This window comes from Scaptodrosophila lebanonensis, unplaced genomic scaffold, assembly GCF_003285725.1.
Source record: "Scaptodrosophila lebanonensis strain 11010-0011.00,11010-0021.00 unplaced genomic scaffold, SlebRS2 tig00000024-arrow-pilon, whole genome shotgun sequence".
NCBI lineage: Eukaryota > Metazoa > Arthropoda > Insecta > Diptera > Drosophilidae > Scaptodrosophila > Scaptodrosophila lebanonensis.
In genome coordinates, this window is record NW_022060538.1 from 20,078,978 (window position 1) to 20,095,585 (window position 16,608).

The window sequence follows — 16,608 nt, forward strand, 5'->3', positions numbered from 1 at the left end:
GCACATTGTTGGACAAACAAAGCATGAAAATGTAAGGTTTAATATAGTTAATAAAAAGTAAAAACTTGATTAAATAATGCACGATGCGTTAAAATAATAATTTATTCATGTAATCAATAGGATAACTTTAACAAATCCAACTCAGTTACATTTTAAGGCCAAATAGTGCGCCATAATAATGAATATGTCCACTTCATATTGGGATTTAAAAAAAAAAAATTTTTTTTCAGGTGCGGCGCAAAGCAGGTGCTTATCTCATTCATGTTAAATTTGTTATATACAGAATACTACGCCCATGACCCCACCATGGACATCAGCCACATAGAAAAGAAACATATGTGTCTTTTCAAGTTTTAATTATCGTGATAAATGTTATTCTGATGATGGCCCAATACTAGAATAATAATCAAAATGATACATCGAATGCTATTTGTTTAATGCGAGCAATATCTTGCATGCCAATTGGCAGATTAATTAGTCGATGGCTAGCTGCTCAAATTCAAATAAAACGCATTTCAACAGCTCATAAAATTAGCGCAGTCGCGCAATCTTTATTTATTTAGGCTCAGCCATAAATCCAATGCACAAATAATCAAAAGTCATTGCAATAAATTAGGGCAACGCCAACGCATGAATAGCAACAGTCTAGGCTCCGGCAATAAAAGTAAATAAATGGAAAAAACAATGAAAAACAAACAATAGCCAGCGGCACAGAACACTCACTTAATGAGGCACGAAAAACAATTTGACAAAGTCGCGATGCGGCAAATTACAATAAGCAATGAAAGCCATAGAATTCGCAATTAATATAGCTAACAAGTGGAGGTGAATCAAACCAGACATCTGCCCATAACGTTGCCAACGTATCAATGTCCTCCGCCCCACACCATCGCAATTAAACAGCAGCGAACCGCTCGGGCGCAATTTGTGGTGGATAATTAATTGAAGTGCAAATAAACAAAACAAAACAAAAGACAACAACTGCTGGCCTAGGAATAGAAATACAGCAGAAGCAAAAGCAGAAACAGATGCGGACTAAGAATTGGACTCAGACACGAACACTTGGATTCGCTGGCAGGTTGAAGTCTATTTAATGGGACTGATAGCTGCCACTCTCAAACAACGCCACTCATAGACAGCATAGTTGTAGTCAATCGGTCAAACGCTCACTCAGCCAGTCCACCAGCTCCCGTTCCCACACATGCTCGTATTTGAATAATGAAATTACCTTGCTTTGGCTTTGTTGCCAGCTTTTTGTTACAGCCATGAAGTGAGCAACACCCTAAGCACCAACACAAAAACACACTCACACACACACACACGCACCACCACTTGCACCTGCACACACGGGCGCTACAGGACCTTCCTCCTCCTGACGTTAGCATTGTGTAACTTCTTCTGCGACCCAACGATTCCCAATGACTCTGTTATGCTACCAATGTGTGTGTGGGCGGCATTTGCGACAATTCCATTTTCAATACAAATAATAGGGTAAAATCCATAACAACAATAACAATCACAAACAAAGGCAAAACGGCACTTTTGATTCTCCTTTGGCCGACTATGCAATACGCTGCTTGGAAACCTAGAAGCGTTTCGCAAGTTTTCATTTTAATCGATATTTTAAAGGTAGCTTTTCCAATTTCTTTTCTCTTGTTCAAACTCCCAATTGAGATCACATGCACCTTTGAGCCACTTAAATATTATTTATAACTGATAATGATTTCATATCAGTGTTCTTCAAAACATTTCTTTTCGTTGTGTACATATTTAAAGTAGGCTCTATAAAAATATATTTTAAAATTTCACAATACTTGTATTCATTTACGGCATTCAGAAGCGGATGTTTGAAGAGGCTTGCTTTTCAAACAGTGAAGACACCATCAAATACATTCGACTATATATTTTACAATGCTTTTACAATATTTCTAATGGCGTTACCATCCTTAAGTTAAGTTTTAGATTATAAAAATCTGTCCACGAGTTACCATTATGGGCCATTAAGCTGAGGTAGCCATCATTAGGGCCTATCTAAATATAAAGTCGTATTTTGAATATTAATATTATCAATTATAGCTAATCTCAAAAAAATGATCTCTATTTGCGATTACTTTCAATGAAGAAATGAAGTAAAAGAAATTTTGGTATCTTACTGGTCAAAAATGTGAGACAAACGGCGGAAATACAAGAAATGTTATATTTTTTCCGAAAAAGAATTCATTTGCTTTTAAATAAATATTACTATAAGACCTGTTATACAGCTCCAATTTATTCACAGCTTTTACAACGTCATATTTAAGAAGTTATTGTCAAAGAAATTATTTGTCTGATGATAAATCAAATCTTTTTTAAAAACATTTATTCATATTACAATAAAGTAGCAAATATTTGCCTGATTTTTAAGGCTAATCCAATTTTCTAAGCTTTGCCACTTCAACTTAGTACATAAACTATTTTCTAAATATTCTATCTTGTAACCTGTCTGTCTTCAAAAATGTTTATTTCAAGAATTAATTCTTAGAATGGGCAGTGTAACGAAGATTAATTGGCTCTTATGTATTATATTCTGACATTTGGCAAAAACAGCTTATTGAAACAAAAAGCTTAACCTATTTATTAAACACCTAGACATTGTTGCATGATTGATGGACATACATACATAAGATATCCGACAACAGAAGTTGTCCAATCAATAAACAATTCTCGGTGAAAAGCCTTTGAGTATTGTTGGCTTGAGTGCCTTTGTCGGAGCCATGTTATGAGCGAATGCTGCTGCCTATCATATCAGTTGAATTAGCAAATGGCTAGCAAGCCTTAATCAAATCGAATCTAAATAGCTTCCAAACACATACGACTCACAAAGACGCGCATTTTCCATTAACTACAACAACGTCGAAGGCGGCGTCAACGACGACTTCTGCGCTGATGACGACGATGACGATAAAACTGTCGCTGGACGCGCAAAAGCGACGCATGTTGTGGGTGCAGGATATCAACGCGCTTGACACACGAGGCAGGCCACTAACAAACGCCACAAGGACATAAATATTGGCGTGGTCGTTGTCAGCGTCGTCGGTGTCGTTGTTGCTGGTATCGCTGGCATTCTTGTAGTTGCACGCTCGATATAAATGAACATACACGCGCCCTCACACACACAACTCACACGCATCTGTATGGATGTGTATCCACACACTTAGAGAAAACATTAAAATGGTTAAGCTCTCAAAATTAGATATAACTTTATGAGTCAGTGCATTCAATTATGAAATATTCTGAACCATAAACGAATGAAGATTGCACTGATTTTAATAAAAACATTGCAAGTTAAAAAATTTGAGAGAATACGTATCGAAGAAAATTAGTTTAATATAACCTTTACCAAAATTGATTTGAGTTTTTTGGCTATGTCTGTGCGTTCGTCTGTATGAACACCTAGATCTCAGGGACTATGGAAGCCAGAGACACCACGTTTTGCACACAGATGCCTTGTACAAGTATGTATACGCTGGGCAAGTTTTTTTTGATGAAGAGTTAGACTCGTATTTCTGCCCTTACACTCGCATCTGCAAATGTCTCTGCATCTCAAACTTTCTTATGCTTTTACTACTTTGTTGAAATACTTAAATACAATGATAAAAATAAATAAAAATACATTGGTAATAAGAAGAACTGTCTTAACATATACGATACGACTGTAAAAAGTTGTAAACAAAAAATAAATAAAAAATAATACAACAGCATTCGCAAATATTTATTTTGTTATTTGGATTTAACATAATTTAAAATGGTTCCATATATAGCTTCCGGGACTGCCAATTAAATTTTCCCCCACCGGGTTGGACATTTTCCTTCCTCTCTTTCTTCCTACTTCAGTAGCCTGATTAGCTTTAATTAGAATTAAGATTTATCTTCAATTTACTAGTTACTTTTCCACCTGTAAAACGGTTGACAAAAAATTCCCCCCATTTCATTCTCTCCGCAAATATTAAGGTAGTTTGTACAAGTATTTTATACTGCATTTACGATTTTTACAAAAAGTTAAAGATTATCCGAACTAAACGATTCATTAAAGCTATAGTGACTTGAGTTTCGGACTATACTATCTTAGAAGACATTGTTGGAATTGTAAATGTCTCCCTTCTCTAAGTGTAGACGCTGTTATGAAACGATTGCTGGCAGCGACTTAGTTCAAGGGGAAATTACGGGCTGACGGAAGTCGTGCACTTTGTTAAGTTGCTAACAAATGGCTGCTGTAATAAATTCGATTAGCTGCAAGCGACACACACTAACACATACTCGTACTCACACACAGACACACTCGTATACTTGTATATATTGAATAGTGGAGAGCATGGGTTAAATTATTGATTGGCTTTTAGTGCATATAACTTCATTAATAATTCCACTGCTTTGCAATGACAATGACAATGGCAACAATTTCAAGTGGGCATTATGAAAAATGAAAATCTTGCCGTAAGGCCAACAAGCATACGCTCGACACTTTAATGAACATTCTAGAGCCATAAGCTGGTTAAGGCCTTTGGCAGATTTCACGACTTTTGTGTTATGTGTGTGTTTGCTTTGTTTTTGTTGTTTTTGTTGGCTTTCGAGCAAATGAAATTTAAACGAAAATTTATGCGGCGCACATGAAAAGCCCCAAAAGCCATGCAAATGAAAAACAAAGTAAACACGCATAAATGCTGCAGAGAAATGGCAACACAAAAAACAAAAACAACAATAACAACAGCGACAGCGACAGTCAAGCAAAAACAAATGTTGAAAAATCAAAAGCTGTGTGGGGCGACTGACTAAAGAAAATGGCGGCAAAGGAAACGGAAGCGGAAACGTTACGCGTTTAAAGTCGTCGAAAAAACACACGAAATGCGTTGTCACTAAACGAATTAGCCTCGTGCTGACTGGCTGTGGTTTACTGGATTTAATGTTGTTGTTGTTGTTTTGGGTTGGGCCAATCTGTTGAGACTGCTGTTGAGAGTAACTGCCAATTGGCATGAAGTTTCATGCAAAAGCAAAGCAAATTAAAAACATCAAAATCATGGGCCAGTTGCCAAAGGCAATGAACAGGAAATGAACAGTAAGCACACACACACACGCACATGCGGGTGTACCACTGCCCCAGACTCACACAAATATCTTGGGGAGTATGCTAAAACACATAAATTTACAATTTGTCACAAGAAATGTGACTGCTTTAACGGTAAATTGGCGCAAGAAAATGAAAATAAATCACAGCACCCAACACGAAAACATTTCAATACACACACACACACACACACACACACACACATACGCACACACACACACACACACACACACACACACACACACACACACACACATACGCACACACACCATAGCATTTAGCGAAGCCAACTTGGCGCTCAGTTAATCGCATGACTTGGTTTAACGCTGCGTATGAGCAATGTGGCAGATCCTTTGGCGCGTCCCCTGCCAAATTAAAGCAAACTCTCTGTATTCTTTGATTTTATTTCCAATTTGCAAATTTAATGAACAGTGCACACAACAATAAGTAACTCAATTTATTTCGCTCTGACACGAGCATGAGCGAGCGTGCCAAGTCAGAGATAAATGGGTTCGCTTGGCTAATGACATTTCAATACTATACACTAAGAAATGGAATAATGGCTTCAGAAAGCTGTTATTTAGATAATAAATAAAAAACTCTTCATTAGGTGTATTAGTTATGTTGTCTAATTCATCATGACACCCTAGTTCGTTGGTATACAAGTATGTGACTAATACATATATTTCAGATAGTCCAATGGTATAATGTCGAAGAGTGCTTCTGCAAATAGATCTGAGCTCTGTCCCACTAATTCCACCAATTTTATATCCAACTACAGTCCAACTAAAGTTCGTATTGCTTCAACTGAAATCCTTAGTTCTTGATATTGCAATTATAATTCAAGTTCCGGCTAACCTTTATCATTTGAATATACATATTTTGGTTCCCTTTCAAAAGGTTCTATGCTCCTTTATTTGTTATTTGTTATAACCATCTGACATAAATAGCCAGCATGATTAAGTTTTATTTGCTAGCTGACAGCCGAGTCCTACTAAACAAAAAAGAACTCCATTTATAGTAATTTAACCACAAATCCGCACATTTGTGGTCTCAGTAAGTGCGCTTTCGGGTAACTTCAAAGGCTTTACTGGGGAGGCGCTTTATTGTTGCCGCATTGTAAAACAGTCGGAAGCCACACACAAACAAAGTACAAGATCCTTCCAATGCCTAGCTGCTTTCGCAAAATAATTAAAATTCAAATGCTGTGCATTAATAAATTAGGTGAGTGAGCTGCTGAAGCCTCTTTCTTCTGCACTACTCTTTGTTGTTGTTGTTGCGCTGCGTTCATTTCCGCTTTAGCTCACGAAAAGCCACTTAAAAGTCAAAAACATTTCAAAATGCAGATGAAGTTTTTATTAGAGCAAAAGCCAGGCCAACAGTGGGCGTGTGCTTTGTCGGCTTAGGGGGCTGTATGGGTTGGCTGGCTGGCCTAAAACGTGGCCAAGGCCAAGTTTGTGCTTTTTTTAGCCTATTTTTTTTTTTTTGCTGCATGTTTTATGTTTTATGGTAGCTTTGACCTCGGTGCCAGCCGGAGCGGAATTCAACCCACACTGGAAGGCAGGTGCGTCTGCATGGGCTTTGTTTGCATTTCTAATTAATGCGTTGGAGATGACACTGACACACTTGCAGGTACGCCAGCAGTAACACAGTTTGCAGGCAGTCAGAAAGACAGAAAGACGGAAAGGCACACGAGCTAGACTCAATGCTGGCATTAATTTTTTATATCGGCCAATGGCTTGGCCCATAACAAAATTGAATGCGCCATAAAAATGCGATGCAATTGAAATCTAAAACGCGCAATCTGCTTATCGATTCAAATGCTGTTTTTGTTCTCCTCATAAAACCTAAATTTAAATGCGACGCTCTAAAATTGTATATTATGGAGGCGTGCAAACCCCTTTGCTGCCTACCAATAACCAGTGCCTGCGGAAATGCAAGCGCTGTCTTTTGTTTATACCCCCACTCATGACTATACATGTGTGTGGGGTTGTGTATCGGGGGGTTAAAGGCCATTCAGAGAGGGCCATAAAACCCTGACGCAGTGATATGCCCACACATGCAGACCCGGCGCGATGGCCGACCTGTGCGCTCCACTCAAGCATGAGCACGTCTGTGCGTGTCCATGCGACACAATGGCGCGCGCGACCATTTCACTCGCACAATGGCCCCCCTAGGCGCCCCAACCCCACTTATAACGAAAACCTATTACATTTTTTATACTTAATGTGAGCCATTTTAAAGAACAAAAACAGAGAGAAAATATAGAAGCAATTTAGTTGGGCGATCCAAACTATATGATACTCTGCAGTCCTATATATAATATCATATATATAAAAAAAGGTAAATGAAGGCCGCTTTAAAGGTTTCATTTCACATTTAGCAGCAAATCTTATTAATTGTCTTGGAAATACAAGTATATATGTATATACGAGTTTATCAATCCCATGTATCGACGTTAAATTCGTACTCCAAATGGGGAAAAACGGGCTGTTTCTAGGAAAAGTCTGCATACAAAATAAACTTCATTCACCAATTTAGTTTGTGGTCTTCGTATTTAATATTAAGAACAAAGCTTCGTCCCAAGTCATTTTTAGGATGCCTTTTCATTCTATTAGGATAGTATACACCAAATTTAATTGGCTTTCAACAAACTTAGCATAAAAAGTAAAAATACCAATAATTCGAACCTTAAAATTATTTTCACATTCTTTTGTAATTCGTCTTTCTAGCTTAACTATTTTTCTAGCGGACTTAAGCTTTTGCAATTTTTTAGAAATATCGGAGCAAGGGCATATCCTTTTACACTTCGCTACAGGGCATCGCAACGCAGCAGGTGAGAATAAAAATTGCACTCCCACACAAGTCAAGGTGTCTGACAGGCAGAGGATAAAAGGATATTTGAAGGTCACACGTCAATACTGACCGCTTGCCTTAACGCTCTACGAAGCCCGATAAGGGGGCGGACACTTATCGATTTGGACCAACACTTGTCACCTAACGCAGTGCTAATTGAATAATTTAGGCCATGAGCAGGTCAGACTGCTAGCGGGCTTTTTCTGCTACCAGTATGTGCCTCTGCATAGTTGCGAGCGCACAAGGCATATTTCGTTTTAATAAACTCATAAATATGCACACTGGCATCAGCTTTCTGGGCAGCGGAAGCAGCGGGAGCGAAAGCAACATCATCCTTCGGGACTGCCGCATCATCAATGCATGCTCAGGCCGCTGAAAGCCTAACGAAAATTTCCGCCTGGTCGCCAGCAGTGCGGGGAAAACAAAAACAGCCGGAAAGCATTGAAATGTACAAATGGCAGGGGGGCTCATGGAGGAAAAGAGCTCGTCATCAGCACCTCATATCCCCCGCTCTCTCTCCTCCTCCTCCTCTCTGCATCATTGCAGGTGATTCGTGTGTCACGGTGGCGTCTGGTAACGTCCCGTTAAATGATTTATTGGCTCTGTTTCGAGCCACGCGTTCTTAAATTTCATAAATTTCTGCACCTACTTGTGCGAGTAGATGGGTGTGTTTGTGTACGTGCGTATATTATTGCGAAATAAAACAACAAAGTTTACATTTTTATTTGCGCTCGGGTGAAACAAAAGTCAATAACTGGCGGTGCTTTATTATGTATTGCTGTTGGCTTAGTCGTCGCATCGCATTTGACTCTTGACGAGTGAGTTTTCAATTTTTCATTTTATGGCACATTTCTGAACGCGTCTGCTAGGCATGTGCGGGTAAGGGTAAGGGGAAGAGTACGGGGTCTGATACCCATAAGGTTGCCGCAAATGCAAATTGCTACAAAATCAAAAATCGAAGTTCAACCTATGTTCTGCAATTTCACGCTATTGTTGCTTCGTTAGATATAGAAACAGCAAACAAGCAAGAATGGATTGCTATACTCTTATACTATATACCCTGTATGTATGTGTATCTATGCATGTCTTGTATGTAGAGTTAACAGCTGCTGGCAAATCATCGAACCTATTAGAATTTGGATACCAAGTTTTGTTATTCTATATCCTATACTTTCTGAGATCCTTGCGTTCATACAGACGGACAGAAGGATATGGCTCGTCTTGCTACACTGATCAAGAATTATATGCTTCGGAGTGCCTGCCACGCCAACTTCTGTGCGTTACATAGATTCCCACAAAACTACTATACCCTTTTAACCTTTGGCTACAGGGTATAAATACCCTTCTGTGTGAATCAAACCCTCATCCACACTTATTATTAAATAACTTTATATTTATATTTGAATTGAGCTTTAAGTGTTAATTATTATTATTGACAGTGTGGTGAAAAATCGATGGTAATAATATTATTTAATTTTATTTTAGTGTTGTTTGATTTATTCAGTTTCAAAACCTTGTTTCATTAACACCTTTATTCAATTAATGAACACACACAACTATTTAGGTACATAGATATAATTGATTTAATTTGTTTCTACTTCAACCGCAGCACTGTCAATAGTAGTTTCCACTTTTCCACACATTTAGCATCGGGTGGAAAAAAGCTATTTTAATTCATTTAGTTTTACCAACTAGCTCCCTTTCCAGCTGCCAGTTGAAAGGCATAATTCGATTTCAACTCTGCACGGCAGAAATTAGTTTTCAATTACGGCCATTGTTTCATTTGTTTGCATAAAAATGTCATTTTAATTACATTACGTGCACTGGTCAACTGCAGCTTGTGGGCAGCCCGTCCTTAAACAAGGACCTGCCAAGGTGCACAGCAGGGCAGCGTCCCGCCGGGCATCAGGGTGTGTGTCCGACGTTGGCTGATGTGGTTCAAGTGCTGCTGGCATATTGCCAAAGCGAATGCAAATGCCAAATAAGTATGTTCAAGTTGCAGACTCATACGTATATGTAGAAATCCTTATTGTTAATGCCATGGAGACGTCAAGAATCGATAAAAGTATACCAAACTCATGCTTTGCCAGGCAAATTGAATTGCCATCCAAGTGGAATGCAAACTTGCGCAGGACGCAGTGAAATGATAAAAGGATATCAACTGTATGCATTACAATGACTGCCATCTGCAACTTGCACTTATCTGCAGCATCTATCTATAAGTGCATCAGTGCTGGAAATCTGGCAAAAGTTACACACTTACTTACACTACGGTGCAGTTATCCTGTCCCCCAACACCACTCTCCGCAGCCGCACTGCATATACTACAATTGCAGTCAACAAGTTCGATTCGAGCTTGCCAAGCGCATATTAAATTCTACAAAGTTTCAAGAGCCCATCACTTTTTCATTGCCGACATCGGTCATGTGGACATGTGGGTTGTTGATTTCGCAAAATTGTTTCATGGAAAATCGTGCTGCAAATTCTGTGCAACAAAGAACCTCCTTGCACACTGATTGTGCATGATACTCTTACACATTTATGGTCACATTTATGGTCTAACCTTATATTAGTCTTCTTGAGATGGCATTTGTCTAGAAATTGAAATATTGAACCAGTATAGTAAATAATGTACGAGAAATGTTCACGGGCAATTGGTCTCGAGGAGTGTTTCGATATGTTTCTTTTTATTGCGTGGTATTGGACTTGACATTGAAAGGATGAGACAAGCAAAACATTATTATGAACGTCCAATGGCCTAAAAAGGAAAAATTCAACAATGTACTGTTATTTTAGCAGCCATTATCACTTTCGAAATAAACATTTCCCAATTCACGGTCAACTTTGAATTAAACAACAAAAATTCTGAATATTGTCCTTGCGACTTATTGATGGTAACGGCGATTGCAAGGCAAACGGGCAATTGAAACGCTTTAATGCAAATGGCATTATTGGGAAGCAAGAAATTGAAACGTCCTTGCCTTTGAATTATTCATTCAAAATTGCTGCTTCCGTCACATTTCGCCTCTCCAATTTTTAGTTGCAAGTATCAAGTGCATTTCAGAATTCTGTGGAATATTTGATGGCACTAATTTAAATCTAAATAATGGAACTCTCTCTCTCTCTCTCTCTCTCTCTCTCTCTCTCTCTCTCTCTCTCTCTCTCTCTCTCTCTCGTATATATTTTTCCTCCAAAAATATTAAATAATTGAATAAATAACAGTTCCCAAAATTAAATGCACGTATTTACGCAGGCGAAGGAAACAACAATAGTATGAAAAAACTTGTTAAAAAAATTTTGGACAACATTTAGCATTTTTCGTTTGCTTTTTACCGTCGTACAGTAATTATTAGCATTTAAAAAAAAATCCATCTAAAGCTTTTGAAAATTACTTTATGTATTCGGATTTTTCTGCACTTCTTTCATCGTCCCTCCTTATGTATTTCGCTTTTTCGTAGCAGGATTGCCGCAACATCGTTCTCATTATTATCTCGACCTTTTCCGTTCCATTATCCGGCAAGTATCTGCTAATGCGCCTTAATGCTTCGAATAAAAGAATTTCTTTTTCATATAAGCAGACAACTCCTTCAGAATACATTAAATCAGTTCAATAATTACTTAAAACTTCCCTTTTACAAAGCGAAAAATGTTGGTTAAGAAAAGTACAAAAAAGCTACGTTTAAGCTGTTATAAACGGTCTAATGAATGGCAACTGAGCATCGAGCCGAATTTGCTGTAAAGTCCGTCAGTTATGCGCAGCTTTAAAGCCAGAAATGTTGTTGAGGCAACTTAAGCGTCGTTTGGTTTACTGTCTACGCCCCAGCCCCTCGACGTGCTAATATATGCCACGAGCTGTGCGACACGGACACGTTTTATAGCCCAAGGCACTTAAAATTAGCGCGCCTTTAACTCGACTGGTCGGAGGGCCCTCAAGTCGCAAACTCGCACTTCCAAACTGCTGCCCTATTGATTTTTCGCGCCGTTTAATGCTGCTGCCTCCCGTCCCCATCCCTCTGCAGCTCCACCATTTGATCCTGCATAATAATTGGCACCGCTATCTCAGCACGCGGGCTGCTAATTAATTTTTATTGCTCTTATACAAATTTGTTTCATTTTTTATTTGCTCACTGCGCATTTTTGTGCAGCATCTGGCACTTAAATTAATTCCACTTGTTTCGAGTTCTTGGACTTAAAGCCCGCAAACAAAGGCTTTAAGCGCATTAAACAAATGAAGTGGGCGACTTTGAAATGAATTCCCATTGAGCGCTGTCAGCTTCGGAGTAGGTTGGTCCTTTGCCTGCCCGATGGACGATGAGAAACACTTTGATTTATTTGGGAAATAAATATTATCATTCTGTTTAGTGAGTTGGTGAATGAGAGAGTGCTTCAAGTTTGCTTTTAACTTTAGCGACGGCTGCTACTCCTCTTTCGTGCTGCTTCATCCTCTTCTTTTCCAACTGTTCATTTTCCGGCATTGTTGCATACTTTTGTGCGACCGGCTCTGAGAGTTGTGCGTAGTTCGTGTAGTTGTTATCCTCACATTGTTAACGAAAACATACCAAAGAGGAGAAGAACTGAGATTGGATTTTGTAAGTGTGCCCTGGCCACACCCTTTTGATATTTTTGGCATTTTGTCAAGGACAACTTAAACTTATATGTATATGTCCACAAATGGAAAACGCCTCCCAATGTGAACACTGTAGACTACCAAGCGTCGACAGCATGGCCGAAAACTTTGTCCCTGTCATCGTTGTAGTTGTCGTATGCTGTGCTGAATTAAAAGCATTTTCAAGCCAACAAAAAAAAAAAACAACTTTTCGGCTAAAAAATGAAGCGTGCCGCAAACAAATCTGAACCAATTCACAACCCACTTTCATGCTGCTGCGTGTGTTTTTTGCGGTCGTTTCATAAAAAATGAAATGAACACCGCTGCCAGCAATAAAAATCTATTATATTTGCAGTAAGGCATTTACAAGAGGACACGACTTTGATTTTATGAACTGCCAAACAATACGGAAAAACACACACACACACATACGCCACTTTGTCTGCCCGAAGGTGAAAGAGAACAAATTAAATGGGAGGAGAAAAGTAAATCGAAATGAAAAAGCAACACTACCAGCATCATGTCATGCGGAGCGTCTGGCGGCCATTTTGCCATTGAACAACAAAACTTATGCAATGACTTTCAAACGAATTGAAAGACAAAACAACGCCCCGACAGCAACAAAGTTCATGCTCTAAGGCACTGAATTTGTTGTTGAGCTTAACACGATTTATGCTTCTAGTTGTGCAGATCACAAGTATTAGACACATAATGTAATAAATAATGAACAAAAGCAATAAACCTAAAATGAAAAAAAAAAGTTCAACCACGAACATCTAGGAGCACCTTTGATGTTTATTAAAGCCACAGATTTATCAGATATCAGTTGGCTTAATTTTGCATTACACTTAAGTTTGTGAATTAAGTTCATAAATTGGCAAACTGATTTTTAATTGCATTTAACTATAAATTGTCAGCACCACTCGTCGATGACTAAAACGCAGGCATTCTGAAGTTAAATAGTTAGCATCATACTTTAATATGTAATAATACATAGAAATATATGATATATAAATATCTTTTTCCATTTCCATTTTATGCGGTTGTTTCAATTGGTCTATTATGTGTCTTTCTAACTATTTAAACAAAATATTGTAAATGGCAAATATTATGTTGCTGCTTCCAGTGACTTCCTACAAAATATTACTTAAGTATAGTATTTCCGATATATAGCCAAATAGCCAGCCACAAAAGGAGCTCGAGAAAACGAAATCTTTATCCATAATTATAGTTCAACACAATTCATACCCTAGTTTAATTATTAAGATAAGCACAGATAACATTTCTAAATACTTGAAATGAGTAGAAATACTATTTTGCAGACTACAGCTGCTCAACAAAAATAAGCCTAACCCTAGCATATACCCTTTAGCAAGTAGTCGGGAGACACTCTCGCATTTCCATTTAACGCATCGTTACAAAATCAATTACTTATGATTTGAGACTACTTGTATAACTTAAAACATTCTCATCGCTTAAGTGTTGTACTTCCTTCCATTAGAACTGCAAATGCCCCTCGCTGAAAACCAAAATAAAAGGCACATAAAAATTAAAAAAGTAAAAGTTTCACGCTTCGCACCGCGCTGTGGGTAAAATCAGTGCCAGCATAGGGGAAAATTTTGTATCACTTTTGGGTTTTACAGTTTTCTATTCGACATCATCGTCTCCGTTGTCCTCGCCTTGGCCTTGTTCTCATCGTCGTCCTCATCATCATCGTTGGCTGCATAAAACTTTTTAATTTGTTCATCATGCTTGCAAAATGAATTATCATCAACTTGGCAGCAGTTCCAGCGGCTCCGGCGACAGCTGAGCCGTTACTGATGAGCAGCTGTTGGAAGCGAGAAGAGTATTCGGGGCTGTTGCATGCTAAGCACACACTTGTGTACACTTTCAACTCGCATTCGAGCTGCCAAATTGCAACTGAGCGACTCGGCTCTGCCGTGCAAGGAGCAGAAAATAACATTAAATGCTTCTTGATTCCAGCTTTTCCCAAGTCGACGCGAAAATTTCCATTACATTAATGCAAATTTTGTGCTAATTAGTTTGATTTTGCGCCTCAAATGTCAGGCGAGGCGAGGGCAAGTCAAACGCAAGCCAACTTCGAGCAATTTAATTCGAATTCGGCATCAGCTTCAACTTAGCGGAGCAAACTCATTAAAACTTGGTCCCGAAGCAATTGTTGATCTCAGCAAATTACTGCCCAGCTCTCCCGCATACTCATATATTCTTCATAACATATTGAACGACCTTAAATGCAGAACTGAAATTCTACGAATATACCAATTATTTGCTCAAATTTTCATTCATTAGTATAGCCAGACAGACATGAGCGTTGAGGCTGTGGCCTTTCCAGACAGCCATGATACAAGTATCAGCAAATTGACACTGATGTTTGATTTTATTAACCTATTCGGTCGCACTTATAAACGATTGATTGGAATGGTCCGTTTGGTAAGTGACCCATTTCCGAACACAGAAGTACGCAGAAGTATTGAATTAAGACTTAATGCTTTCAAGCGACAGAGATATAAAGCGCTAAAAACATATAAAAATGTGTTTCAATTATTGGCTTGAAGGGTGTTGTTAATATTTTACTTACTAGAAATTGTGGATACAACAGAGACGCCATCACTAATTGCCAACAACATTTTATGTGGGCCATAAGTTGAATGTGGCACTATTTATGTTCATTATTTAGTAATTTGAGTAAATACCAATCTCCCTTATGAAATACTTTATTAGATCCAATTGGTGATAAACAGCAAAAATACATACATATAAATAAAGCCAGGAAAATAGCATTGCTTTGTTAGTTCAGATCCGCCTCCTGCACTTCTTATTAACAGTTAATCAACAGTTTAATAAGACAGAAGCTAATAAGCTAAGCAATTATTATAAATAAACCCTATTGTATAACAATATTTTCGTATAGGTTGAAAACAGTATTCATCGAAGCTTTACACATTGGAGGTGCATGCTTTTTTTTCACATCCTTGCCATCAGCTCCTTCTTCTCACTCCTGAAAGTCTCAGTTCAAAGTTGAAACTCGACAGCTTTAGGACTTAACAAAGAATTTTTACCGAAACAAACAAATAGACTTGCTTATATACGTGTATGCTTTTTAAAATATCATTTGTGTAATGACACGAACCGGATGACAGAATATCTTTAAAGCAACAGCTTGAACTCATAAAACTCACTAATAAGTGAAATCCGTTTTTAAGAAATAAGTAAGTAGTTGGAAGGAGATGGGAGTATTATAGCCACTTTTTACATTAAAACTATGACTCGAAACTTCACCGTCTTCATTTCTATGATTTAAACAGAATATAGAACAACAGAAATATATCGTAACTGGTACTTCGCTGAAACTTAGTTAAGTTAATTTTTATCGTTTTTGTTTTCGCAAAACTTAATTTAGTAAACCTACTTACGTAATGTGATTCAATAAACTGTAAAATTTTAATTAAAACTACAACTTTCCCATAGCAGAAGGCAGAAGCTAACTTCTGAAGCATCTTTAATTATAAGTAAAGGACGTGGCGTCTTGAATTATGAGATGAAAGCACAAACTGAACGAATGGCTGCTTCGTAAAAAGCTCACTTTGATTGTTGGTGCGAAGTGGCAGTGTAAATGACTTCCTGGACAATGAGAAGAGTAGGTAGGTAGCCTACTAACTTTAAAGCATGCTCGAATACATATTTATGGCGATTGTTTAACTTTAAATTTCCTCGGAAATGCTTAACTTACTTTTCACATCACTGCACAGGTACGACCTTACTTGTGTGTTTGCTTTTTTTTTGCTCACCTCCCTTACGCTCAATATTATGGTATTTCCTATCGCTATCAATGACTTTTTATTTTATTTAATGTCGAAATGGGAAATCAGATATACACAAATAGGGAGAAGGAGAATTTGTCAGGACACTGTCCTCACAATGTTCAATGTTTCTTATTATTGTTCATAGCAAACTCTATAACTTACAAAATAATATTCTTATTGCAACTATTATCAAAATAAATATAGTTTTTCACCACATGCAT